This window comes from Neophocaena asiaeorientalis, unplaced genomic scaffold (genome assembly GCF_003031525.2).
Source record: "Neophocaena asiaeorientalis asiaeorientalis breed wild unplaced genomic scaffold, Neophocaena_asiaeorientalis_V1.1 scaffold196, whole genome shotgun sequence".
NCBI classification, from domain to species: Eukaryota; Metazoa; Chordata; class Mammalia; order Artiodactyla; family Phocoenidae; genus Neophocaena; species Neophocaena asiaeorientalis.
This window is the reverse complement of record NW_020173929.1, coordinates 1450973-1478522: the sequence shown is the minus strand read 5'-3', so window position 1 is coordinate 1478522 and position 27550 is coordinate 1450973. Positions and strand designations below refer to the sequence as shown.

At 38.6% G+C, this 27550-nt stretch overlaps 1 protein-coding gene and 1 pseudogene across 2 annotated transcripts in view; one reads left to right on the top strand and one right to left on the bottom strand.

Moving 5' to 3' along the window:
* QSER1 (glutamine and serine rich 1) overlaps positions 1-26107 on the bottom strand; it is a 76703-nt gene extending 50596 nt beyond the window's left edge. For both annotated transcript variants that reach the window (XM_024752598.1, XM_024752599.1), the window contains exon 1: positions 26029-26107. The gene's annotated coding sequence lies outside the window, so the exon portion shown is untranslated. The remainder of the gene's footprint in view (positions 1-26028) is intronic.
* On the top strand, positions 6330-6846 carry LOC112404571 (60S ribosomal protein L18a pseudogene; annotated as a pseudogene).
* Positions 26108-27550: the final 1443 nt, after the last annotated feature.

The window sequence follows — 27550 nt, the reverse complement described above, 5'->3', positions numbered from 1 at the left end:
AGAAATCTTTGCCTAATCCAACATCTCAGAGATTTCTTCTCATGTTTTCTTCTAGAAGTTTTATAGTATAAATATTTCCACTTAGGTCTATGATTCATTTGGAATTCATTTTTTGTACATGTTGTGATGTAAAGCTTGGGATTCATTTTTTTTTAATTTGGATATGCAATTATCCCAGTACTACTTATCAAAAAGATTATTTATCTACTGAATCTTTACCTATTGAACCTATCTGAACCTATGTCCAAAAAAGTCAACTAGCCATATATTTGTGGTTCTGTTCTTAACTACTGTGTTACATTGATCCATGTCTGTTCTTAGGCCAATAACACACAGTCTGATAAATGATTCAGGTTGTACAGATTTTCTAATTTTGTTCTTTTTCAAAATGACTTTGTCTATGCCAGGTATTCCCATATAAATTTTAGAGTCAGCCGGTCAATTTCTACAAAAACACTGCAATGACGCTATACATCAACCAGGGCAAACTACCATCTTAAGAGTATTGGGTCTTCTAATCCATGAGTATATCTATTTATTTGGGTCTTTAATTCCTGTCAGCAATCTTTTGTAGTGTTTAGTGTATGATTCTTACAAGTATAAATCCCTAGATATCTCATTTTTCTTTTGTTCTAAATTTTTTTAAATGACAGCTTTATTGATATATAATTCACATACCATAAAGGTCACCCTTTTAAAGTGTACAAATCAGAGCTCTTTTAGAATACTCAGGGTTGTGCAACCATCACCATAATCTAATTTTAGAACACTTCACTGCCTCAAAAATAAACCTGTACCCATTAGCATCACACCCTATATATCCTCCTCTACCCAGTCCCTGGCAATCACTAATTTTTCTGTCTCTATGCATTTGCCCACTTGCAACATTTCATATAAATGGAATCATATTATATTATATGCAGGCTTTTGTGACTGGCTTCTTTCACTTAGCATAATGTTTTCAAGGGTCATCCATGTTACAAACATGGATATATCAGTACTTCATTTCACGGCTGAATAACATTCCATTGTATAGATATACCACATTTTGTTTAGCCATTCATCACCTGATGGACATTGGGTTGTTTCCACTTTTTGGCTATTATGAATTATGTTGTGATGAACATGCATATACAAGTTTTTGTGTGGATGTATATTTTTAATACTCTTGGGTATATACCTAGGAGTGGAATTGCTGGGTCTTATGATAACTCCATGTTTCACATTTTGAGGAATGGCCAACTAAACTGGCTGTACCATTTTACATTCCCAGCAACAACGTTTAATGGGTTACAATTTCTCAACATCTTTGCCAATACTTGTTATTGCCTGTGTCTTTACTTTTATCATAATACCCATCCTAGTAGGTGTGAAGTGGTATCTCATTGTGGTTTTGATTTTCATTTACCTAATGATGTTGAGCATCTTTGCATTTTCTTCCTGACCAAACAAACAGAAAGAGAGAGGGGAAAAAACCTTACACTTATGGGGATATGTCAAAGGGACAAAGAGACAAATTGAAAGAGCTCCCAATGACCAAAACTGGAACATTCTGAGCAAAAAAAGTTTAGTAGTATATATCTGTGAGTCCATACTGATAAGTTTAAATGATTAATAAACAAGTGGAGGAGGAAACACAAATCTCCCTTGAAGAATTCTAAGTAATTTACGTAGCAACTCTACATTGAAGCAGGTGGGCCATAATCCCCACTCCTTAATGGGCTGCACATAGCAACTTTCTTCCAAAGAGGATAGTATTGAAAGGAGGAAAAAAACAAAAAAAAATAACTTTACAGTGCAGAAACCTGACAAACACTATCTCAGCCAGGTGGTAAAAATCAACATCAACAGTGATAAATCACATTGATAAGATATACCCTTAATATGATGTAACGAAAGTAACACTTTACCTCTATGATCTCCCTCTAGAGAACCCATAACTCCAGTCTGATTATGAGAAAAAAAACATCAGGCAAATTCCAAGAGAAGGACATTCTACAAAATACTTGACCAGCGCTGCTCAAAAATATAAAGGTCATCAGAAACAAGAAAAGTCTGAGAAATTGTGATGGCAAAGAGGAATCTACTGAGACAAGATAAACAAATGTAAAGGGGTATCCCTGGAGAGACCAAAAAAAGACATTAGGTAAAAACTAAGGAAATTTGAATAAACTATGGATTTCAGTTGACTACAATGTATCAGTTAATTACTAGTAACAAATGTACCATAAGAATATAAGAAGTTAATAATAGGGGAAAGTGGGTGAGGGTGTATATGGGAACCCTGTAACTATCTGTAAATCTAAAACAGCTCTCAGGGAATTCCCTGGTAGTCCAGTGGTTAAGACTCCATGCTTTTGCTGCTGAGGGCTGGGGTTCAATCCCTGGCTGGGGAACTAAGATCCCACAAGCCACGTGGCATGGTCAAAAAAAACTCCAAAACCCCACAAAAAACAGAAGAGGCTCTCAAAAATACAATCTACACTAAGAAAAATTTGTAAGCCATGTCAAATCTTGAAACCTCTTTAAGAGTAAGAATAATGATCAAGATAAACTGTAAATATCAGGAGGTTCTAGGGGTGGTTTTTTGTCTTGTCTTGCTTCTTAGAAATCCATGCTAACTCTCCTTCTTTAACAGGCAAGGAATAATTATAACCTCCTAGTTGGTCTCTCTGCTTCTGCCCTAACCCCTCCTACCCCCTGTTCTCAGCCTGAGTCACTCCCTTAAAAAATGAAGTCATATGATAGTTCAATTTTTAGTATTTTCAGGAATCTCCATACTGTTTTCCATAGTAGCTGCACCAATTTACACTCCCACCAACAGGGTACAAGGGCTCCCTTTCCTCCATACCCTCTTCAACACTTGTTATTTGTTGTCTTTTTGATAATGGCCATTCTGACAGGTGTGAGGTGATATCTTATTGTGCTTTTGATTTGCATTTCATTGATGAGTGTTACTGAACATCTTTTCATGTGTCTGTTGGCCATCTGTATGTCTTCTTTGGAAAAATGTGTATTCAGGTCCTCTATACATTTTTTAAAAACCGGTTGATTTTTTAAAAAACATTGAGCTATATGAGTTCTTTGTATATTTTGGATTTTAACCCCTTATCAATAGAATTAAAATTAAAAATTAAATTAAAAAAATTGAACTACCATACTAACTGGCAATTCCACTTCTGGGTATTTTTCTGAAAATTCAAAACACTAATTCGAAAAGATCTATGCACCCCCCCCCCATGTTCACTGCAGCATTATTTACAGTAGCCAAGATACGGAAGCAACCTGAATGTCCATTGACAGATGAATTGATAAAGATGTGGGGTGTGTGTATATATTACACATATAATGTGTGTATCACATACAAATATATAAATAAAATGGAATATTACTCAGCCATAAAAAATATGAAATCTTGCCATTTGAGGCAACATGGACAGACCTAGAGGGTACTATGCTAAGTGAAATAAGTCAGAGAGACAAATATGTGGAATCTTAAAGACCAAATAAATGAACAAACATAACAAAACAAAAACAGACTCACAGATACAGAGAATAAACAGGTGGTAGGTGGGGGGGATGAGCACAATAGGTAAGGGAGATAAAGAAGTACAGACTCCCAGTTACAAAATAAATGAGTCATAGGGATGAAATGTACAGCATGAGGAATATAATCAATAATGTTGTAATAATTTTGTATGGTGACAGATGGTAACTATTTCATAATGTACAGAAATACTGAATCACTATGTTGTGCACCTGTAACTAACATAGTGTTGTAAGGTCAATTATGTTTAAAAAAAAAAAAAAAAGTAAAGCCAAATCATGAAACTCTTCTGCTCAAATCCTTCCAATGGCTTCCCATCTCACCCTAGTAAAAGCCAAAGTTCTTACAATAATCCTCAATGTACTAAGTAACCTAACTGCTGCCCCCTTAAACCTCCAATTTTATCTATTTTCCACTCCAGCCACACAGGTCTCCTGGCTCTTTCCTCAAACATACTAAGTTGGTTCACCTCATTTCCCCTCAGGTCTCTGCTCAAACTTTATCTCACTGAAGACTTCCCTGACCACCTGATATATATATATCAGGATATAATAACATCCTTCCTCTATTCTCTCTACACATTGCCTAACCCTCTAACCCTCTTTTCTTGCTTTATTCTTCTCCATAGCACTAATAAACATTCAACATTATTTACTAGTTTGCCTATTAGCGACTGAAATGAAAACTCCATTAGGACAGGGTCTTTGCTTTCATCACTGCTATAACCCCAACACCCAAAATATTGGGTTGGCAAAAAAGTTCCTTCGGTTTTTAAGTTTAAAAAAAAGAGGCACATTTTCCATTTTCACCAAGAACTTTATTGAATAACGTATTCACTGTTTTGTTCCACTACCTTCTGCCATTTTTCAGGCAACTTCATTAATTCCATCTTCTCAAAACTTTTTATATTTTTGAGCAAGAACTGTTCCAAGTGCCTTTTACAGTCTTGCAGAGAATTGAAATTTTTTCCATTAAGAGAATTTTGTAAAGACCGAAATAAATGGAAATCCAAAGGTGCCATGTCTGGTGAATATGGCTGATGAATCAGAACTTCCCAGCCAAGCTGTAACAGTTTTTGCCTGGTCATCAACGAAACATGCAGTCTTGTGTTATCGCCATGGAAGATTATGCGTTTTCTGTTGACTAATCCCAGACGCTTTTCCTCCAGTGTTGCTTTCAGTTGGTCAACTGGAAGAAGTTCTTGTTGGAATTAATCGTTTTGTTTCCTGGAAGGAGCTCATAACAGAGGACTTCCTTCCAATCCCACCATGTACACAACATCACCTTCTTTGAATGAAGACCGGCCTTTGGTGTGGTTGTTGGTGGTGTATTTCGCTTGCCCCACGATCTCTTCTGTTCCACTTTATTGTACAGTATCCACTTTTCATTGCCCATCACAATTTGTTTTAAAAGCAGAATGTTTTCATTACATTTAAGTAGAGAATCCACGTGGAAATACGGTCAAGAAGGTTTTTTTCGCTTAACTTGTGTGGAACCCAAACATCAAAGTGATTAACATAACCAAGCTGGTGCAAATGATTTTCAATGCCTGATTTGGATATTTTGAGTATGTCGGCTACCTCCCTCATGGTATAACGTTGATTGTTCTCAATTAATGTCCCTATTTGATGGCTATCAACTTCAACTGGTCTACCTGACCGTGAAGCATTGTCCAGTGAGAAATCTCCAGCATGAAACATCACAAACCACTTTTGACACATTCAATCAGTCACAGCACCTTCTCCATACACTGCACAAATCTTTTTTTGCGTTTCAGTTGCGTTTTTACCTTTCTTGAAATAATAAAGCATAATGTGCTGAAAATGTTGCCTTTTTTATTCCATCTTCAATATTAAAATGGCTACACAAAAATTCACCAGTTTTTATAAGCTTTTTCTTTAAATGCACGCTGACATGACAGTTGTCAAAATACAATCGAACAAAATTGTTTCAAATGAAGTTGAAGACAACTAAGCGCTACTAGAGCCGTCTAACGGAGAACACCAAACGAACTTTTTGGGCAACCCAATAGTATCTGGCACATTGTAGATACTCATAAATAATTACAATCTATGTTCAGTTTCAGAAGAGAAATCACCTTTAAGTTACAACTCAATCACCTCTCAAGCAAATACGTACTGAGTACCTAACCTGATTGCCAGACATCCTGATAAGAATTGGGAAATAAAAAAATGAAGGATTGGGCTTCCCTGGTGGTGCAGTGGTTGAGAGTCCACCTGCCGATGCAGGGGACACGGGTTCGTGCCCCGGTCCGGGAAGATCCCACATGCCACGGAGTGGCTGGGCCCGTGAGCCATGGCTGCTGAGCCTGTGCTCTGCAATGGGAGAGGCCACAACGGTGAGAGGCCCACGTACCACCAAAAAAAAAAAAAAATGAAGGATCAAGCTAGTAGGTCAGCCCTTTCTAGAAAACTGAATACCTGGAGACTTCTATCAATTTTAAGCATTGTATGAGAGTTTTCAATATAAAGCAGAGATCTAACTGGGCCACTATTCAATGGATTTAATTATTGAAGCCCAAATTAAGAACGTTCTACACCATACGTCATAGAGGGAGCAATACAGATAATTTTAACCTCTCAATAATTATATAAAAATAAACTGGATTCTTTTTAAAAAACAACATATACAAAGCACAATGGGATAAAGATTAAACGTGATATAAAAATTAGCTTTGAGTGAAACAGTAGTTCAATGAATTTTTAAAAACCAGTTAAAATTCCATGCTTCCCGCCTTTTCAAGGGTGGCGGCAAGAGCGCCATGGAGGCCTTGGGCACACATCGAGAGTACAAAGTGGTGGGGCGCTGCCCGCCAAACGGCCCACACTGCCCCTCTGTCGCATGCAAATCTTTGCACCTAATCATGCTGCAAGTCCCGCTTCTGGTACTTTGTGTCTCAGCTGAAGAAGATGAAGAAGTCTTCAGGGAAACTGTCTGCTGTGGACAGGTGTTCAAGAAATCTCCCAAGGCTGAAGAACTTCTGCATCTGGCTGCACTATGACTCCCGCAGAGGCCCCCACAACATGTACCGGCAGTACCGGGACCTGACTGCAGCCGGCACCATCACCCAGTGCTACCGAGACATGGGCACACGGCGCCTTGCCCGGGCCCACTGGATCCAGATCATGGAGGTAGAGGAGATCGCAGCCATCAAGTGCCGCCGAGCAGCCACCAAGCAGTTCCACGACTCCAAGAGCAAGTTCCCACTGCCCCACCGGGTCCTCTGTCACCAGCACAAGCCACACTTCACCACCAAGAGGCCCAACGCCTTCTTTTAAATACAGGCCCTCCCCATCCCCATGTCTGCCCAAATAAAACTCACTGGGAAGACCAGAAGAAGAAAAAAAAAGTTCCATGCTTCCCTCAAAAAATTAAACATAGTCACCATATGCCCTAGCAGTCCCATTTCTAGGTATATATACTCAAAAGAACTGGAAATACATATGTTCACACAAAAACTCGTATATAAATGTTCACAGCTGCATTATTCATGACAGTGAAAAGGCAGAAACAATCCAAATGTCCAACAATAAATGGATAAGTAAAATGTGATACAGCCATACAATGGAATATTACTCAGCCATAAAAAGAAATGAAATACTAATACATGCTACAACATGGATGAACCTTGAAAACACTATGCTAAGTGAAAGAAGCCAAATACAAAAGTCCACATATAGTATGATTCCATTTCTATGAAATGTACTAAATGATCAAATCCCTGGAGACACAAAGTAGATACTGTGGTTGCCAGGGTTTAGGGAGAGGGGAGAATAGGAAGAGACTGCTTATGAGCATGTGTTCCCTTCAGGGGTGATAGAAAATGTTCTAGAACTAGATAGTGGTGATGGTTACACAGCCTCATGTAACTACTACTGAACTGTACATTTCAAAATAGTGAATTATGGGAATTCCCTGGTGGTCCAGTGGTTAGGACTCCGTGTTCTCACTGCCAAGGGCCCAGGTTCGATCCCTGGCTGGGGAACTAAAGTTCCATAAGCCATGCGGCACAGCCAAAAACAAAACAGTCTTTATTAGCAAACAACATAATTTAAAAAAATAAAAATAAAATAAAATAGTGAATTATATGATTTGTGAACTATAGCTCAATAAAAGTTACGATCATCCAAACTTAGTGATTATGGGTAATTTTTCATGAAGTGTGAAACATCAACAAACAAGAAGGTGGTTATAGATAGGCTTGCTGTCATGCATGTATTCAATCTCCCTCCTGTGGTTGGCCCATCTCCATATACCATATAATAAGGATTTTTTTTGTTAATCTGTACGTAATATTTTTAAGGTTTTAAAACAAGTTTCAAATATATATATATTTTTTATGGTTTTAAAATAAGTTTCAAAATAATCTGATGGTCACTGGCTTGCTGAAGTTGTTTATTTTTTTCAAACAAAAGCCAGCCTAAGAAAATAAAAATTTATGCTGGAAAAAAAAAAAGCCTCAAAACATGGTCTTTGTTTCTAATTCCTATACCTAAATATAAGCTCCTTTGAATAAATGTACATTTATTTAATATAATAGTACCTACCGTAGTATAGCCCTTTCTAGCCCCCAAGGCCTGGATGGGTGGTAGGGTGGGAAAGAGGACTTTTACTACCCCTACATACTCCAAGCACTACAGGAGCTAAGGTCTAGGGAAGAGGAAGGAACCAAGGGCTAACAGTGACAGTTGTGTCAATCTTCAGATTCCCAACCAAGCACAAAACTTCCATCTTCCATCCCCTCCCCATACTTTCAAAGTCGGGTACAGACTTAATCTTGAGGATAAGAACAGTCAGAATTTTGCAGGGGGAAGTAACATTTTCCTTCAGTTCCTGTTACTTAAATTCCAAATTTAAAAACTGACGTTTTCCTCAAAATTAAAACAAACCAGGGGCTTCCCTGGTGGCGCAGTGGTTGAGAATCTGCCTGCCAATGCAGGGAACATGGGTTCGAGCCCTGGTCTGGGAAGATTCCCACATGCCGCGGAGCAACTAGCCCCGTGAGCCACAATTACTGAGCCTGCGCATCTGGAGCCTGTGCTCTGCAACAAGAGAGGCCGCGATAGTGAGAGCCCCGCGCACCACGATGAGGAGAGGCCCCCACTTGTCGCAACTAGAGAAAGCCCTCGCACAGAATAAGAGCCAACACAGCCATAAATAGATAAATAAATAAATATTAAAAAAAAAAAAAACCAAAAGAGATTATTCTTTACCACTCTCTACTTTGTTTACTATAAGTATGACATACTTTCCGTAAGCCTCTTTCCTAATTTTAATCTAATTTGTTTAACAAAGAAAATTAAGTTTTAAGGCAGATGAGAAAGCTGTGACAAAAATCTTATCTAAAATGGCAAATTTGTGCAGTGAAGATGGCATATGATCATAAGAAAAAATGCTTTGAGTGTATTACTAATAAGCTGTCTTACGGTTTATATCCAGATATTAATAACATGTATAGATCTTCTCCTTGGGTAGCATACTCTTATGTCTGTAATACTTAAGAAATAAAAGACATTCCAAGTTTTAAAATCAATCAGCAAAAATTCCATGAAATATGTTAAATCCCAGGTAAACAAGCCAGTACTTGCACACAAGTAATAAGTTACCCAAGACTGAATGATTTTGCCTTAAGTAGTCCTATTATTTTCTTCTGTTAAAGAACTTGGTCACTGAAAATATATATATTCTAATATAATAAAAACAGAATTTTCTTTAAATTTGGAAAATAATGTTTTAGTCTTAGGGTATTATCAAACTTTCAGAGTTGAGAAAGATAACCCTGGATTGGAAGTTAGGAGGCCCAGATTCCAGTCCTGATTCTGCAAATTACGTACTTCAAGACTGTCAGCAAAGCACAGGGAGTCCCAGTTCTTCTCTTTATGAAGCCTCATGTTCTGCATATTTCTAATATTCTGAGTTAAGCTAAGTATTTTTACTTCATCTATCACACAGTATTCTTCAGTATCAAATGTCTTCAAAATGAGTACACTGATAACACCAAGTTCACTGAATTAACCTTGCATGTATGTAACTTTGCGTGTATTGTAGTCTGAGGATTAAAAACAAAAAAAAACCCTGAAGCATAAGAAGAATCAGCCCTTATTAAGGAATTACTTATTGTGAGTTTGAAAAAATAAACTAATGAACCATGAAACAACTATGTAACAGCTGTAAAAAAAAAAAAAAAAACACACACACACAAGCTTTGCAAATAAACCACAGGATTCAAACCCAGCTCTGTACTTTACAAATTCTGCAACTTGAGGCTAACCACATAGACTCTCTCTGTCTCAGTTTCCTCAACTGTAAAATATGGTGAATAGTAACATGCACATTCATAAAGTTGTGAGAGTAAACAGTAAGGCATATATATATATATGTAGCATTTAGCGCAGTACTATATGTTTGGCACATAATGTTCAATCAATGCTATTATTACTGCACCTAAAGGTGAGGTCTGAATTTATACAACTGACTGCCAAGCATTATGCTAGGCACTAGAAGGCACAGAAGTAAAAAGGCATAAGTAAATGAACAAACATTACATAGTATAAGAGGCTTACCTCTAGGAAATGCAGCTGAGTACTGAAAGAAAGAGGAGAAAGTATTCAAGGGAAGAAAAAGAAGATTATTTCACGAAAAGATAATACCATATGTAAAGACCTAGAAATGTAAATAAGATGGTACATTAGTAGACCTTTCAGTAATTCTGCATGGGTGTACTAGGGATGGGGCTATGAGTCAGACAGGACCCAGATTATAGAAAATTATATGACAAAATCACATTTATCTTCAAGGGAATCAAAAGCCTCTAAAGAATTTTAATCAGTGTTAAATGATTAAATTTGTATTTTAAAAGAATGGTTTTTAACCAGAGGTGCTCATCAGCATCATCTGGCGGGTTTTTTCAAACTATACACTCCCAGTTCTCATTTTCAGAAGTTCTTTATTAGTTAATTCTAAGATGGGACCCTGTAAGTCACTTTGAAAAAGCTCTTAAAGCAATTCTGCCATATACCAAGAGGAGAGAATGACTCTTAGAAGGATAATCTGATAAGCACTGTGAAGAAGAGCAAGCCTAAAAGTTGGAAGGCCAAGATCCTACTGCAGAAATCCAGGTAAAAAATTATAAGGACCAAACAGTGGCAATAGTTATAGACATTTGAGAACTCTTAAAATGTGTCCATAAGAGATAAAGTGGGAAATACTCAAAAGAGGGCTAGTGAACATTACCACTTAGAGCTGGAAATTAAAAATTGGGTATCATTACCAGTTGGGTTATTTGTGAAGTCATGAAATGGATGAAATTGCCAAAAGAGTGTCCTCCCTGAGAAATGGGGCTGAGGGCAGAAGCGATTGAGACATGACTTTTGGAAGACACAGCAATCAGCGAAAGTCTCCACGGAATGGGGATATTAAGCCAACCCTGTGCCAAACCACAGGAAGAGGAGAGGAAAGAGTTATGCATGGCCTGAGGTTGGAAAGCTTGCTATATAGAGCAGCTGAAAGAAGACTAGCATGCTTCAAGTGTACTGAGGGAAGGGGAGAGTGGCAGGAGACCCAAGAGACCCATTCACCTGTAAAGTAGTAGGCAAGGGGCAAACATGAAAAACCTATGGGGGTACAGTAAGGAGTCTGGATTCTATTCCATGCGCAATGGAAAACAACTGAAGGATTTTTAACCAAGGGAGTGACTAAATACATTTTTAAAAGGTGACTCTAGCTGCTATGTGCTACAAAACTTACCCTCAGTTCCCAAACTAAAATTGAAAGCAAAGGGAATCTTAAACTCAAATAAGCCTTTCATTGTCATAAGAGCCCTTTCATACAAGTATTACTATGTAAGTCTCCAAGTTTTACTAAAAATTGCTTTAAAAGCAAGTGTTAAGGGATGTAGAGCTTAATGAACTTGGCTACCAACTGCTGAGTAATTCCACCGTGATGTCCTGTAGTTTAAAAAACAGTGAAAATAATAAAGTTGTCCATGGTAAAAGATACCTCCCTTCTCTTGAACCTGACTGCAGAATATCATGTGAGAAGAGACAACTCTGTGTTAAAAATAGTGAACCTTTCAGGAGATTAATGGCTATAGTAAAAAAAAAAAAAAAAAAAAAAAAAAAAGGCTATAATCACAAGTGTTGACAAGGATGTGGAGAAACTAGAATCCTCATACACTGCGGGTGGGAATGTAAAATAAAATGATACTGTCACTTTAGAAAAGTCTGGCAGTTCCTCAAAATGTTAAACACCATTATCATATGACCCAACAATTCTACTCTTAGGTACGTGTGCAAGAAAAGTGAAACATGTTTTCATTTAAATACTTTTATGAAAATGTTCACAGCAGCATTATTCACAAGAGCCAAACAGTGAAAACAACCCAAATGTCCATCAACCAGTGAACAGAAAAACAAATGAGCTATATCTAAACAATGGAATATTATTCCATTATAAGAATTTATAAGTACTGATACATGCTACAACATGGATAAACCTCAAAAACGTTATGCTTAGGCAAAGAAGCCAAACACATTTTTTGATTCCATTTCTATTAAATGTCCAGGAAAGGCAAATCTATAGAGACAGAAAATGGATTAATGGTTGCCTAGGGAGAATGGGGAGTGAGGTTTCTTTCGGGGGGAATGAAAATGTTTGAAGATTAGACTGTGGTGACACTGTGGTGACATAAACATACTAAAAATTATTGAATTGTACACTTAATACAGGAGAATTTTATGGTATGTAAATTAAATCTCAATAAAGCTGTTAATTTTTAAAAAGTGCTGGAGGAGTCAAATGGCCTGGAATCACTATCTCTAATGGGACCTCAGCAACTTACAGCTTCTTTGGGCCTTCATTTTTCTTTTGTTAAAGACTACCTCACAGCACAGGTAACTTCTATATACTGCATCACCTTGGCGCTTCAGGGGCCATTAGGGGTAGGTTCTGCAGGAGATCAGAAGGCAGAAGAGAGGAGCCTGAGTATTATCTGTCCATTCCCTCCCTGTCACAACCACGGTTCCAGCCATGCTGCATCTCTACACAACTACAGTTCCTTCTGGGCTCCAATAACTGGTGCCCAGAAGTGGCCCTTCACAGGCCCAGAAGTGGCTTCACACTGCTGCTACTCACTCAGTGTCTCAATATACCTTTTTGGTTCCCTTAACTCTGCTCCCAACCGTAATACTGAGCCCTTCACCAAAGCAACTGCAAATGAATCATCTAAGAGAAATTACGTTTCACGCAGGCCCCCAACTGATAATCGTATAAAGGAGGTACAACTGGTATTTTGTACCAACAAGTTACTGTTAAATCAAGTATGATTTCTTGAGATAAGTAAATGTATTTTAATTTTATATACATCATTAATGATCTTTATTAAAAAATCCTACTTCATTTTGTGTAAACAATACATTTAAGTTTATTAAAAAGAAGGTGTTTTTGTTTTCACTAACAAGGTGAAATGAGTAGTATGGTATTTCCTGCCTAGTGGAGCAGTAGAACATATTCAAAAACCAATCTACCAGTTCCAAACATTATCCACAACAGAGAGAGATTTTGGCATTTGTAACAGATGCCCAAGAAAGACAATGCCAAAGTCAAGGCTACTCAGAGTTTCCGTCTGTTGTTCTGTCGGAAAATAAATGAAATGTGTTGGTGATGTGGCATATGCTTGGCTATATGCATGATAACAAGAGTCTCCAAGACCTGGATTGGACACAATTCCAAAGTTCCATCTCATCTTCCTTTTTTATTTCTGCCATCACCTGTATTACTGACCTTTCCATTGAACAAAGAAAACATTTCAGGTCCAATTTTTCCCAACTCCAATATTTTTCTAGAACACTTTTCTTTTAAAAGAAATACGTCTGTCAAAGCAAATTATTTTGTGATTTGAACTGCTGCAGTAATGTATTAACTATCTGTAATGTCCAGACATTAACATTCATTTAAGAGGTAGACAAAAATGGTCACGTGGGCCCTGGATAATTCTCTCTCATTTCAGGCTATGAAGGGATTATCGAAAATGAATTAATACATAGCTGGTTACTTCTTATAATACACAATAGAGTCCATATTTCCATGATTCAAATGTATAGGTGCTATGAAATATTTTAGTTTAGTTTGTTCAATGCATCTTGTTGTGGCTTAGTCTTTCCCTTACCGAATTAAATTTCTTCCTTGTTTGAGAAACTAGTAGAGCTGAATTTTTAGTCATCACAATTTTCTTCACTAATATTAACATGGCCTAGGATTTCTGGCATTAAGTAAGGAAGTCTTTCTAAAGATATACACTTATCACAATAATTCACACTTGTGAATAGTTTTGTAGACAAACATTTATACATCTTTGGTTTAATATAAGAACTTAATAAATAACATTTTAGAGGAAGGAAAAAGATTTTCAGGAGAATCAAAATCCAAAGCTTAATATTCATTTTGATACTCATTGTACTTTTTATTCTTTCCCTATAAATTTTTTAAAATTAATTTTTATTGGAGTATGGTTGCTTTACAATGTTGTGTTAGATTTACAATGTTGTATTAGCCTCCACCGCACAACAAAATGAATCAGCCATACACATATAGATATCCCCTCCCTTTTATGTTACCACAGTGCACTAGGTGAGTTCCCTGTGCTATACAGCATGTTCCCCATCAGTTGTCCATTTTATACATAGTATCAATAATGTGTATGTGTCAATTCCAGTCTCCCAATTCCTCCCACCCCACCCTTTTCCTCCTTGGTATCCATACATTTGTTCTCTACATCTGTGTCTCTATTTCTGCTTTGCAACTAAGATCATCTATACCATTTTTCTAGATTCCACATAATATGCGTTAGTATATGATATTTGCTTTTCTCTTTCTGACTTACTTCACTCTGTATGACATTCTCTAGGTCCAACCACGTCTCTACAAATGACCTAATTTCATTCCTTTTTATGGCTGAGTAGTATTCCATTATATATCCCCTATAAACTTAAAAAAAAATTTTTTTGTTGGAGTATAGTTGATTTACAATGCTGTTAGTTTCAGGTGTTCCCTATAAATTTTAATAAAAATTAATCAGAAATTTTCCAGATGCTCAAAAGGCTTTCCTAAGGAAATTTCCAGAAATCCATAAGCCCATTAACCAAAGACTTATAATAAAACCACTAGTATTTTATACAATTGTAATTGTATTATTTATACTATTTTAAGATTGACTTCAGGGACTTCCCTGGTGGCACAGTGGTTAAGAATCCGCCTGCCAACGCAGGGAACACAGGTTTGAACCCTGGTCCAGGAAGATCCCACATGCCGCTGAGCAACTAAGCCCGTGCGCCACAACTACTGAGCCTGTGCTCTAGAGCCGGTGCTCTGCAACAAGAGAAGCCACTGCAATGAGAAGCCTGTACACTGTAAAGAGCAGCTCCCGCTCGCCCCAACTAGAGAAAGCCTGCGCCCAGCAACAAAAACCCAACACAGGCAAAAAATAAAGAAAGAAATTTATTTTTAAAAATTATATATATATATTTTAAAAAAAGATTGACTTCAGATACCAAAGCAGGTAGAATATTTATAGATTGCCTTAAAATATCCTACATGTTGGGGCTTCCCTGGTGGCACAGTGGTTGAGAGTCCCCCTGCTGATGCAGGGGACACGGATTCGTGCCCCGTTCCGGGAAGATCCCACATGCTGCAGAGCGGCTAGGCCCGTGAGCCATGGCCACTGAGCCTGCGCGTCCGGAGCCTGTACTCTGCAACGGGAGAGGCCACAACAGTGAGAGGCCCGCGTACCGCAAAAAAAAATTTTAAAGCCTTTATCTTTCAGAGACATACTATGGTTGAAAGAGGCACATACATGGCATGAAATTTGCTTTGAAATAAAACAAAGCAAATATAAAATAGGGAGACAAAGCTGGTAGGAACATATATGAAACAAGACTGACCATGTGCTGAAACTGTCAAAGCTGGCTAATGGATACATAGGGATTCATTACACCAGTCTCTCTAAAATGTGTTTGCTTTGAAATTTTCCATAATAAAAATGTTGCTGTTGTTTGTAGTAGAGAAAATCAACTTCTAAGTGGCTAATTTGTGTTCTAGATTTGTTGTTGGTCCACAACAAAGGTTAATGCAGAGGAAGAAATTATAATGAACGTTAGAGAAAAGGTATATATTCTGAAACAACAGTTAAAGATTTCATAAAATGTTATTCAAGTGCCATAATTTACAAGCTGAAGTACCTTAAAATTTCTTAATAAACATGTCCGTTAAGCGTGAATAACAGACATACTCATTCCAAAGTATACTTTAGGAGGAGGATGCTAAAATGTCCATAAAAAGGTGCACAATACATAAATGTTAATTAGCTGATACTACGTTAGCTGTTAATAGCAAGTTTGGAACCATCATCTTCTATGCCATATTAAAATCCGGGAAGTTAAAGAGGATCATATTCAGCCCAAACTTGCTCTTGTTAAAAATGAAAAAAGTAATACAAAGATATTAACTAACAGCAAAAGACCATCTCTAGTTGTTTTTTGTACAGCCACAGTTCTACTTTAATCCCATCCTTCCAAATGGTTCACTTTTATTTTGGCACTATACCACTAGACCTTTTCTGGCTCTGGCCAAATCAAACTCTGACTTCAATAGTTTACTGTCTGTTTAAGTGGGGATAGTGTCAGCTGTTTTTACCAGATCAATATTCATTTTTACAGTCTGCTCAATATGAGATATGTTTTAAAATGTTAAGCCATCTAATTTAAGCAGATCCAAGCAAAAGTACTTTAGCTTATCCACATTTTTGCGTTTGCCAAGCTTCATTGGGTCAGACAAATCTGGTCTCAAGTTATTTAAATAAGATCAGTGATCACACAGTAATGAGAATGATGGCATTAAATCATATGAAAATTTCCTTATTTTATGTTGTTATATCCCATAAATGCCTACAGGCTTACCATCAAAGGTTAGGCTACATGGTCAGGATCCCTAAAGAACCTTAAACTTATGGAGGGCAAATTTAAACTCTGAAATATTAGATACTAAGTCAAAGCATAATATACTCTAGTATTAAATATATTCTTTATTAAAATCAGTATCTATTGAAGACTATTATGTGACAGATATATTGGGGAGGGGGAAGGTGGGAGGGGAGGACTAAGCAGCTCAAGTTGGATTGTTAAGAAACACCCAAGGTTAATGGACAGGGACCAACAATAAACAAGAGTAAAGAAATTTTTAATATCAAGGACTGATAAGTGCTATGAAGAAACTTAAAGCAGGGTACTAGGCAACACAATGATAAAGCAGGGTATTGATGGGGGCAGGGGTACTAAGGAGAGGCCTCTCTAACAATGTGACACTTTGAACTGAACGCAGTGAGCGAGAAAGCCATGTAGATAATCAGAGGGAAGAGTGGTCCTAGTAGAGGAAATCGCTCAAAGACCTGGAGATAAGAGCATTCCCGCTGCTGTTCAAGAAACAATGGGAAAATGGCCTGTTTCACTCAGAGATAAAAGAGACAGAGGGCAAGGGAGAATCTGTGGTCATGATTCTAGAAAAAAATGAAAGAAAAATGAGTGGATATGCTAAAACCAGATCCATGTCCTCCCATTTACCTCTTCACATAATATCTTCACACATTTTCTAACACAGCTGGCACGATGATTAACAAATACTTACTACTGATCAAAAAGAAAAAGAAAAACTGATTGCAAAAAGGCCCAGGCTGGAAAACGCCTAGTGAAAATTCAGAAACTGTGTGTTGGTAGCAGCCTGGTAACAAGTTATCTAGCATGTTCCTAAAATTTAAAACTGCAGTAGCAGCAACAAAGCATAAACAGTTAACAAAGAAGTAAGATTTTTTGTAAGCAAGTTTAGCAAAAGAGCAGGCAATATGTTTCTAAACAAAACCTGCAGTCTCATTTGAATCACTGGAAAAAAAAATTCTCTTATTGAAGATTACCACCATCAAATCTTTGTTCAAATATCACTATTTCAATTAGCCTGCTATTTAAATCAACAACGCCTCCCCCATCCACCTTCCATTCTTCGTAAGCCTGTGTTTTCTCATGTCACCTACCAACATACTAGATAATTCACAAAGTTATGTTTATTATTTATCATCTGTCTCACTCCACATACCCTGTTTAAATTCCGCCAGGGCAGGGATCTTGGTTTTGTTCGCTGATGTATTCCAAGCTCCCAAAGCACTGTTTAATATATGAGAGGTGCTCAGGAAACATCTCTAAAACTCCCATACCTTATGGCAACCATTCAAACTGGTGTAAGCCCATGTTCCCCAGTTTTCTCCAAAAACTTTTAGTCAAAGTATGCTCTGGGAAAATAATTCTAATTTTTAAATTTAGAAAGTACAACCTTCCAGCACAAACACCCAAGAGACCCAACATCTTTTTTCCCCCCAACACCCTTCTTAAAAGTCTCCCATCACGGGGCTTCCCTGGTGGTGCAGTGGTTGGGAGTCCGCCTGCCGATGCGGGGGACGCGGGTTTGTGCCCCGGTCTGGGAGGATCTCGTATGCCACGAAGTGGCTGGGCCTGTGGGCCGTGGCCGCTGGGCCTGCGCGTCTGGAGCCTGTGCTCCGTGACAGGAGAGGCCACAGCGGTGAGAGGCCCGCGTACCGGGGGGTGGAGGGGGGTGGGGAGTCTCCCATCACGAATGCCTTTGACTTTTTTCATCTGCCAATTCTACTTCATTCTAAATCCCCACAGCCAAAAGTTTTCCCCGAGAGCCAGGACACTGACTGTCTCTGAAGTCACACTTCATGGGTTCAAATCCTGCCTCTGCCACTGACTAGCAGTGACCTTGAACGTGTAACAGCTCTCGGTTTCAGTTTACTTGTCTGTGAACTGGCTAACACTACCCATCTCACAGAGTTGTGAGAATTAAATGAGATAACGCATGTAATATTAGACCAGTGCATGGCACATGGTAGGCATTCAGGATCTGCTAGTTATCACTAACAGCTAAGGCTCAGGTCTCAGCCCTCTACCCTTCCTTCCCAGAAACCTTAACCTCTGAGATTCCACCATTGTCTCTATACAAATGTCTATTCAGACTCCCTAAATTCGCCTTTCTGGTCTTGTCGGCTGAGGACAAATACTTTAAAGAATATACAAGTGTTATAAAAGAAAACTTGGTGGGGCTACTTAGATTTGGCAGTAAGGGAAGACCTTTATGAAAAGATGATTTTTAAGCAGACATAAAAAGGGCAAAAAGAGGGTGATAAGATGACAAACAGCATTAGCATCACCTAAGAACTAGTTAGAAATGCAAATTATTGGGCTCTGCCTCAGACCTACTAATTCAGAAACTCTGGAGTTAGACCCAGCAACCTGTGTTTCAACAAGCCTTCTGGGTGATTCTGAAGGACTCTTAAATTTGACAACCACTGATCTAGGGTTAGATTGTGTCAGAGAAGGGAATTACCAGACTTGTTTTAGCCTTAGGACATCTGCACGTGCTCTTTCCTCACATTTCAGGGAAATGCTACTTCTTCAAGCAGGAAATTTTCTCGTTTGTCTACTTTCTGACTCCCACTCCCCGCAAGAAAGTAAACTCCACAACAACAGATGTTGTCTATCTTAATTACCATCGAATCCCCAATGCCTAGAGGAGGTACATAGAATATCTGTTGACCAAAATGAGTGCACATTTTAAGTATTTTTCTTCACTGCATCATTCTCCAGTCACCAGAAAAAGGTCAACAATATTTCCCTTGTTCTTACTTTTTAACTTGTACCCTTGTCAACAATCTCAGGCAATTTGATCTTTAATGTCTCTCACATCCATTCCTTCCTTTCTATACCAGTATCACCACCAGTCTCCTATCCCCTCTGTGATGATTATTTTACGTGTCACCTTGATTGGCCATGGGAAGCCCAGATTAACCACTGTTTCCGGGTGTGCCTGTGAGAGCCTGTGAGAGCGTTTCTGGATGAGTTAGCATTTGAATCAGTGAAGTCAGTAAAACAGACTGCCCTCCCCAGTGTGGGCCAGCATCATCCAATCCATGGAGAGGCTGGAGGAATCTGTCCTCTTTTGCCTGTCTCACAGTTTGAGCTGCGACACCTCATCTCATTTTCTCCTGCCCCTGGACTAGGATTTACATCATGAGCTCCCCTGGTTCTCAAGTCTTTACAACTCAGACTGAATTACACCACAGGCTTCCCTGGTTTCAAGGCTGCAGAGAGCAGACACATTTATATTATATATCCCCTATTGGCTGTGCTTCTCTGGAGAACCCTCACACCACCTCCCTCCTGTCTGGTCTGATGAACTGCCTCTCATTTGGTGTCCTGTTTTCTACCTCTGCCAATTTTAATCCATTCTGTACTTGACTGCCAAATTAATCTTATTAAAACACTTTTCTTGCTAATATCATCATCATTGTCATCATCAGCACCATTCTTCTCAAAAACGTGAATTTCAAAGCTCCCTACTGAGCTGTAGAGACTGAACTCCATGGCCTGTCATCAAAAGTCCTCCAAAATCTAGTACTGATACCCTGTTCAAGAGTATTACTCTGGTGACCTCCCCAATGAAACACACCTTTGTGTAGTCTCCCTCCCATAACTCTTCACCAGGCCCAGGACTGCTTTGACCAGCAGACTGCGCCAGAAGTGATGCTGTGCCAGTTCAAGCACCAGCCCTAACCAGTCCAGCAGATTCCACTTCCTCTCTCTTTGGAACACCTGCTCTTGGAAGCTCCCTCTTTCTGCTAATACTTTATTCCATTTACTCAACGTTAACAATAATTCAGATCAGTTTGTATGCAATACACCTGAAAAATGCTTCCTTGATGCCCTTGAACTCGATTATAATTTTTCCTTCGAAGCCCCCAAACATTTTCATACTTCTTAAAAAGAAACAAATCTTCTGCCTAGTACTATAGTTATTTCATTTATTCACTGAATGCTTAACAGGCACTTACAACGTGCCAGACATTGTTCTACGTGCTGACAATATCGCTAATATTCTATTTTTTAATTAATTAATTTAAATTTTTGGCTGCATTGGGTCTTCATTGCTGCACGCCGGCTTTCTCTAGTTGCAACGAGCAAGGGCTACTCTTCGTTGCGGTGCATGGGCTTCTCACTGCAGTGGCTTCTCTTGTTGCGGAGCACGGGCGCTAGGTGCACAGGCTTCAGTAGTTGTGGCACGCAGGCTCAGCAGTTGTGGCTCGTGGGCTCTAGAGTGCAGGCTCAGTAGTTGTGGCACGAGGGCTCAGCTGCTCCACGGCATGTGGATCTTCCAGGACCAGAGCTCAAACCCATGTCCCCTGCACTGGCAGGTGGATTCTTAACCACTGTGCCACCAGGGAAGTCCCAATATTGCTAATAGTCTATACGCTATTCTATATGCTAGACACCATTCTGAACACTTTTCTGTGTTCTCATTTAATCTTCAAAAAAGCTTCCTCCTTTCACACAGGGAACTTCAGGCACAGGGAAATTAAGAAACTTGTTTAAGATCATACTGCAAGTGTTGGAGTCAAAATATAATCCCCCCAAATTCTGACTTCAGAGCTTATGCCATCAACCATTTCTCTAAACTGCCTTCTACAGATGTGAACGAGACAGCTTCCTGTTCTCATGGAATATGCATTCTATTAGTAGTGGTTAGTGGTAATGGGGAAAGGGTAGTGATAAATTATACATATAAATCTATAAAATTACTTCAGAGAGTGATAACGCTATGAAGAAAATAAAACTCTGTGCTGTAATACAGTGACGAGAAGTTACTCTAGATAGGGCAGCCAGAGAAGGCCTTGCTGAGGAGGTAACATGTAGGAGAAGACCTAAATGTCCAGAAGAAGCAGCAAAGCAAAGACCTGTAAAGGAAGTTCAGATAAAAAGAACAACTACTGCAAAATTCCTAAGACACAAATATCTCAGCATGTTTCAGGAACAGAAATAAGGCCCATGTGGCTAAAGGATGGTGGTGGGAGCGGAATGATGAGGTTGGAGAATTAGCCAAGGCCTTGTAGGCCATGATAAGGACTTTGTATTTTCCTGAGTAACACTAGGAGGTTTTAGGAGGGTAATGACATTATTTGATTTATATTTTGAAATGTTAACTCTGGCTGATGCACGTTTAATAAACTCTAGAAAGGCTAAAGTAGAAACAAGGAAAGCAAGAAACAAGGAGGCAACTGCAATTGTCCATGTGGGAAATTATATATATGGAGATCAAACCAACAGGATTTACTGAGGGACTGGATATGGGAGGAGAGAAATGAATCATAGATGGCTCCAAACTCAGGCATGAGCTACAAAGTAGACGGTAGTATTATTTACTGAGGTAGGGAAGATGAAAGGAGGACTTGGTTGGGGGGTTAGGGTGATAATCATGTTTTGGACATATTATGTTTTAAATACTTATTCAATATCCAAATGGAGATGACAGGAAGATACCTAGATATGAATCTAGAGATATAAATTTGAAAATCTTTTAATATATATGGCAACTTCACCGAGGGTGAGTTGAAAGAGAAGAAAAAGGATGGAGCTCCAAGTGTCACTTGTTGAAGGGCACTCCAACATTTAGAAGACAAGTAGAGAGGCAGCAAGTATATCATCCTGTCACCCTTCTGGATTACAAGTTTTGTTGTTGTTTTTTTTAATTGAAGTATAGTTGATGTACAATATTGTATTCCACCTATATGTTACAGGTGTATAATATACTGTTTCACAATTTTTAAAGGTTACACTCCATCTATTGGATCACAAGTTCTTTCAGAGGCAGGACAGTGTCTCTTTCATCTTTATGGTACCCTGTAGAACTTAGCTTAGTAACAGAAACTCAGAGATGCTCAGTACATTCTAATGAGTGAATGAATGTTTGCCATTTGATTTCTCAAGCTTTCACTGAAGAAATATAATACTTGATAAAGGCAACAGTGCCTTGTATATAGTGGACACTCAAGTATTTGTTTAATGAATGAAAGAAAAATCCTGGACTGTGTTTTGCTATACACATTTTAGTACTCAAATTGTCCCAGAGAGCATGGCAAGGAAAGGCAGCAAGCAAGCAGCAGCCTACATCTCCATACTTCCAACCAAGGACAATCACAAATGCCCTAAACCCTACATCCTGGTCCCTCCTACAGGGTAGCGGGGGAAGATGGGGAATGGTACTAGAGACTGCAGCAAGGAAAAGAAGGGCTTTCAATTCCCACACTAAAGCAGAGTTCTGGCTTTCATGTCATAAATATGTATTAAGCACCTATTATGTGCCAGACACTAAAGTATCAGGTATACAGCAGCAGGCAAAACAGATAGTGTCCTTCAAAGAACTTCCATTCTAAAGAGGAAGGTATCTATTACATAAATAGCATATAAGTATGTAGTTATATTTCTAAGAATTTTGTGGAAGCACAGTAAACATATACCATTGCTCAAAGTAACAGGGGGCCGAGGGTGAAAGGCAGGAGGTTTCTAACAGGAAATACCTTAAGAAGTCAGGTTGGGAGGTAGGGAAGGGGTGAGAATTAGTTAGGTGGAGGTAACAGCACGTATCAGGGTTTTAAGGTAGAAAGGAATTTAGGATGATCCAAGGAATTTTACATTGGCCAGTAAATGCAGGGCCATACACAGCACATTCCAGATTTTTAAAAACTTGACCTTAAGGTGTAGGAGTAGCAATGGAAAGGTTTCAAGCAAAGGAGCAACACGATCAAACTGGTAGATCTGTGTTTTTAAAACTCACTCTGAATGCTATGAAGAGAGTGAATTGAAGCGGGGGGAGGAAGAGGGAGGGACTGGGAATTTGGGGTTGGTAGATGAAAAATATTACATTTAGAATGGATAAACAATAAGGTCCTACTGTAAAGCACAAGGAACTATATCCAATTCATATTTTAAAAAACAATATATATACATGTGTAGAACTGAGTCACCTTGCTGTACAGCAGAGATTGCTACAACTTTGTAAATCAACTCGACTTCAATAAAAAAATAAAGAATAAAAAAATAAAACAATGAATTGAAGGAAGGAAAGAAAAGGTTTAAGATTACTTAGTTATCCAAGTGAAAAATAATGGCTTGGATCAGGGTGGAGCAGTAGAAACAGACAGTAGACAATTTCAAGATATATTTAAGAGATAAAAAAAAATAGCAAGGCTTGGTGACTGAGCACACCCAACTCTCAGGTTGTGGCCTGAGAAGCTAGGTGGACAGAGGTGCGACTTACTGAGAAAGGACTCACTAGACAAGCAGAGGTCGGGTGGATGGGGAAAGTATGAGTTCACCACTAATGATTCTCGCTATACACCCAAGTAAAAGCTCAAAGAGGTAGATGGATACGCGATTAGGTGCTCAGAAGAGGTCTGGGCTTTAGACACATATATGGGCATCTCCAGAGATGGTATTTAAAGTAACGGGCATGGATGTGATATCCTCAGGAGAAAGCACAGAATAGACAAGAAATCCTATCAATCCCAAGCCCCAAGGAAACAACATGTGGAGATAGAAGAGTAAGAACTAGTGAAGAAGAGGAAAAAGCAGTGGGCCAGGAAGGAGGAAAACCACAATAGACAGTGCTATGGAAGTGAAAGGAAGCATGTTTCAATCAGGAAAACAAACGGACAGTGGTGATAAAGAACACTGAAATAAGGATATTAATGATGGTTAGGTTTCCAGGCCAGTTACAAAAGGTCATTAACCCATTACATAGGTAGATTACAGCATTAGACTATCTTACCATGTGTAGTGCAGTACAGTAACGAAACATGCAGGCTTTAGATCCACAATGCCCAGGTTTAAATCCCAGCTCCACCACTTACTTGCTATGTGGGTCTAAGTTTATTAATGTCACAATGCCTCCGTTTCCAATGCTTAAAGGAGAAGGTAAAAATAATACCTACCTCAAAAGACTACTGTGAGGATTAAATAAACTAGTGTGGGTGTTTATCACTTAAAACAGTAGCTAGCACAAATTAGTTGTCAGTAAATGATAGCTACTATTACAACATTGTTTTTATGGGAAAATCCTTTCTGAACAACAGAAGTTTTATAATCTTTCACAAATTTGGGATTGTCTCTACTCCTTATAAATTGTGATCTTACAGGTCTCATTACAAAAGCCTTGAGGGAAACGTTAGATTTAAAACTTACTCAAAAAGTCCTCAATATAGTAGCTGACCATTTTTAGAGAAGGTAATCATTGTTTTCTTTTACGGAAGGGTACCTCTCACACTCACTGCATTCATACTATAATCAGAAAGAACTTATGTATTAGGAAATTTTTAAAAATGGTGGCAAAAAAAAAAAGGCTGTTTCAAGTCAAAAAGGCAAAAAACAAATATAATTCTATTTTAAAACAACATTTCCATTTAGTCACTTTCTGGTGTGACTAAGCACAACATGTATCATCACCATGATGAAACAGTCTGTCTCTTCCTGTTCTGTACAAGATACAAATGTCAGGGAGAGAAAAGGTGCAGGTCTGTAGCTTTCTGATGATCATCTTATTTCCAAAAGCATGGAGAGGTATTTATAGTCTTTAAACTAGCCCCATAAAGAGTATTTCCAACCACATGGTGATAGGCAAAGATATGCTCATTTGGTCCCTGAAACTGAGAAGATCCCAAATAAATGGAGATTTATCAATATATGACCAGCTCCCATCTCTGAACTTCCATATACGTACTAAGCACTATTTAAGAAACATTCAGAAATCTCTCTATACACTCTATTTAAGGTATCAATAAAATGCTTGAGTTTTCCCATTAGCGCTTTATTTTTCAATTGTTAAAACAATGGAAATACCTAATACCTTATGGAGCTGTGATACCAAAAAATTGTTTACTATGCTGTTTCCTACCAACTGATGAAAATGTTTCATTTCAGGACCAAGTAAAGACATAAGGTAGGATGTAAGATCCCACGTCTGTAACAACTGAATGTCATTACCATCTGTTAGCTTCTGAACAGGTTACTGGAAACAAGGTGAGAGGCTAACTCCTTATGGATAAGTATCCATACTACGTCATCAAAACTAGTATTCATTTCCACCTTCAAGAAAAACTGCCAAAAGGGGGAACAAAAATATTCAACTGATACACAAATTATGAAACAGCTTTTTTAAATGTTACAAAAATATGAGTAGGCTCCTGAAAGCACAGAATACTTAAAGGGCATATTTCAGATTCAGTATTTTTTATAGAACTGAAATGAGCGAGGACATCACAGTTTGAGGAATAAAATGAGGTACAATTAAGAAGTGTGTGTAGCCCTGTACAGATGGCCTGATCCTAACACAAGATGTTAACAAAGCAAGTTGATGGGGGAGGGGGAAAGCCTGCATTTTCTATGCTATAATTTAGCTAACTCCACCCCCAAAATATATTTTAAGAGGGGAGGGGCTTAGCAGTTAAAAATCAGTAATTTCCAATAAACAGAAAATAAATCCCTTTTAGATTATGTGTTCCAAATAAATCTACTTACTGTTTTCAAATGTGTTTGGGAAGTCATTCTTTGTTACTTTGATAAATAACATTTGGAAAATATGACAAGTAGATTTTAGTTTCTTGACTCAGAAGTATTCTGCTAAAAGAAATAACAGAAATAACTAGATAGCATTTGTTTCATGTACCTAATAAAACAGTTGTCATTTAAAACATAAAATATGCTGCACAAATACCTATCACTGCTGTTCCCTGAAGAGAAAGTAATTTTAATTTGTAAATTATGGTATTTGATGCAAAACCTACTTAAAAAATGATAGTCAAATTACCACCAAAAAAACAAAAAAAGGGAAAAGTGCCATACATTTTTCATAAAACTCCTTAAAATGTCTTAACTGTACATAATACAAAGTTATGACTATTTCTGAAAAGTCTCAGCATTTACGTATTTAGCTCCAAATTGGCACATCACATTATTTTTTTAACCCCATCTCTTTTAAACAAAGGACCTAAAATCTTCTAAGAAAGCATACTTCCCTTTTCTTGAACAAATTTTTTCTCATTCTCTCACAATCACCCCAAGGTACTATCTAAGACAAAGACCAGCTACTCTTCGCACATATTTTCCAAATCATGAACGTGGAACTTTTATAAAAACAAAGAAGATAACCTAGAATACTGTAATATATAAAGTAAAAAAAAAAAGTTCACTTCTGTTGTGACAATAATAAAGAAATCTGATGAGATCATAAAACCACGAAGCTTCCTGTTGGTAGCTGAGGATGAAGTCATTAGCAACCCAGGATTCCCTGGTCCTTGTAATCAGAAGCTGCACCTACCAGATTCTTCATTGTTCGGCAGAGGTGTCTTTAAAACACCCCGCTCCCGAATGGTCCAAACCAAACCACGCCTTCCAGTTATCATTCAAATGGACCGTTTCACGTTTCACAGTGTGGCACTACTACACATTTCCCGCGAGCTTAAATATCTAGTAAGAGTCAACATTTTAGATTCCCTTGGTCATGCTGGAGCAAAGATGAACTCTTGAACCCCACGCTACATAATGAACCGGGGCTTCAGAAACCGAGATGGAGAAGCATGCTTCTGTTCTTCAACCTTTATGGCCTTCACCGACCGCCCCTCACCTCCAATTTCTTCCCAACTTTAGTCACCCCAAGGCAAAGAGAGATTCCATACTTCCTGCTGTTGTTAAAAGAGGAGGACACCCAAGAGTAACTTTGAACCTGTATACGAGAAATAGCTTCATCTTGGCCACCACTGCAAACATATGTCACCCAGCCACGGCGCAGCGTTCGCGCCCCAACGGGCCCCCTCCTAGGGCCCACGCCCCCGGGATTCTCCCGCAGCACAGCCCTCCCGGGTCCCCCAATGTCAGGGACGCAGCTCCGCGCCTCTTCCTCTCCCGCCTCCCCCGCCCTCACACTCACCGCCGGGGCCCCCAAGACCACATTGTCGGTTCCAATACAATGGAATGTCACTGCCCCGAACCCCTCAGCGCCCCCCTCGTACCCCCAGAACCAGTCCCGAGTCTCCCTGATCGC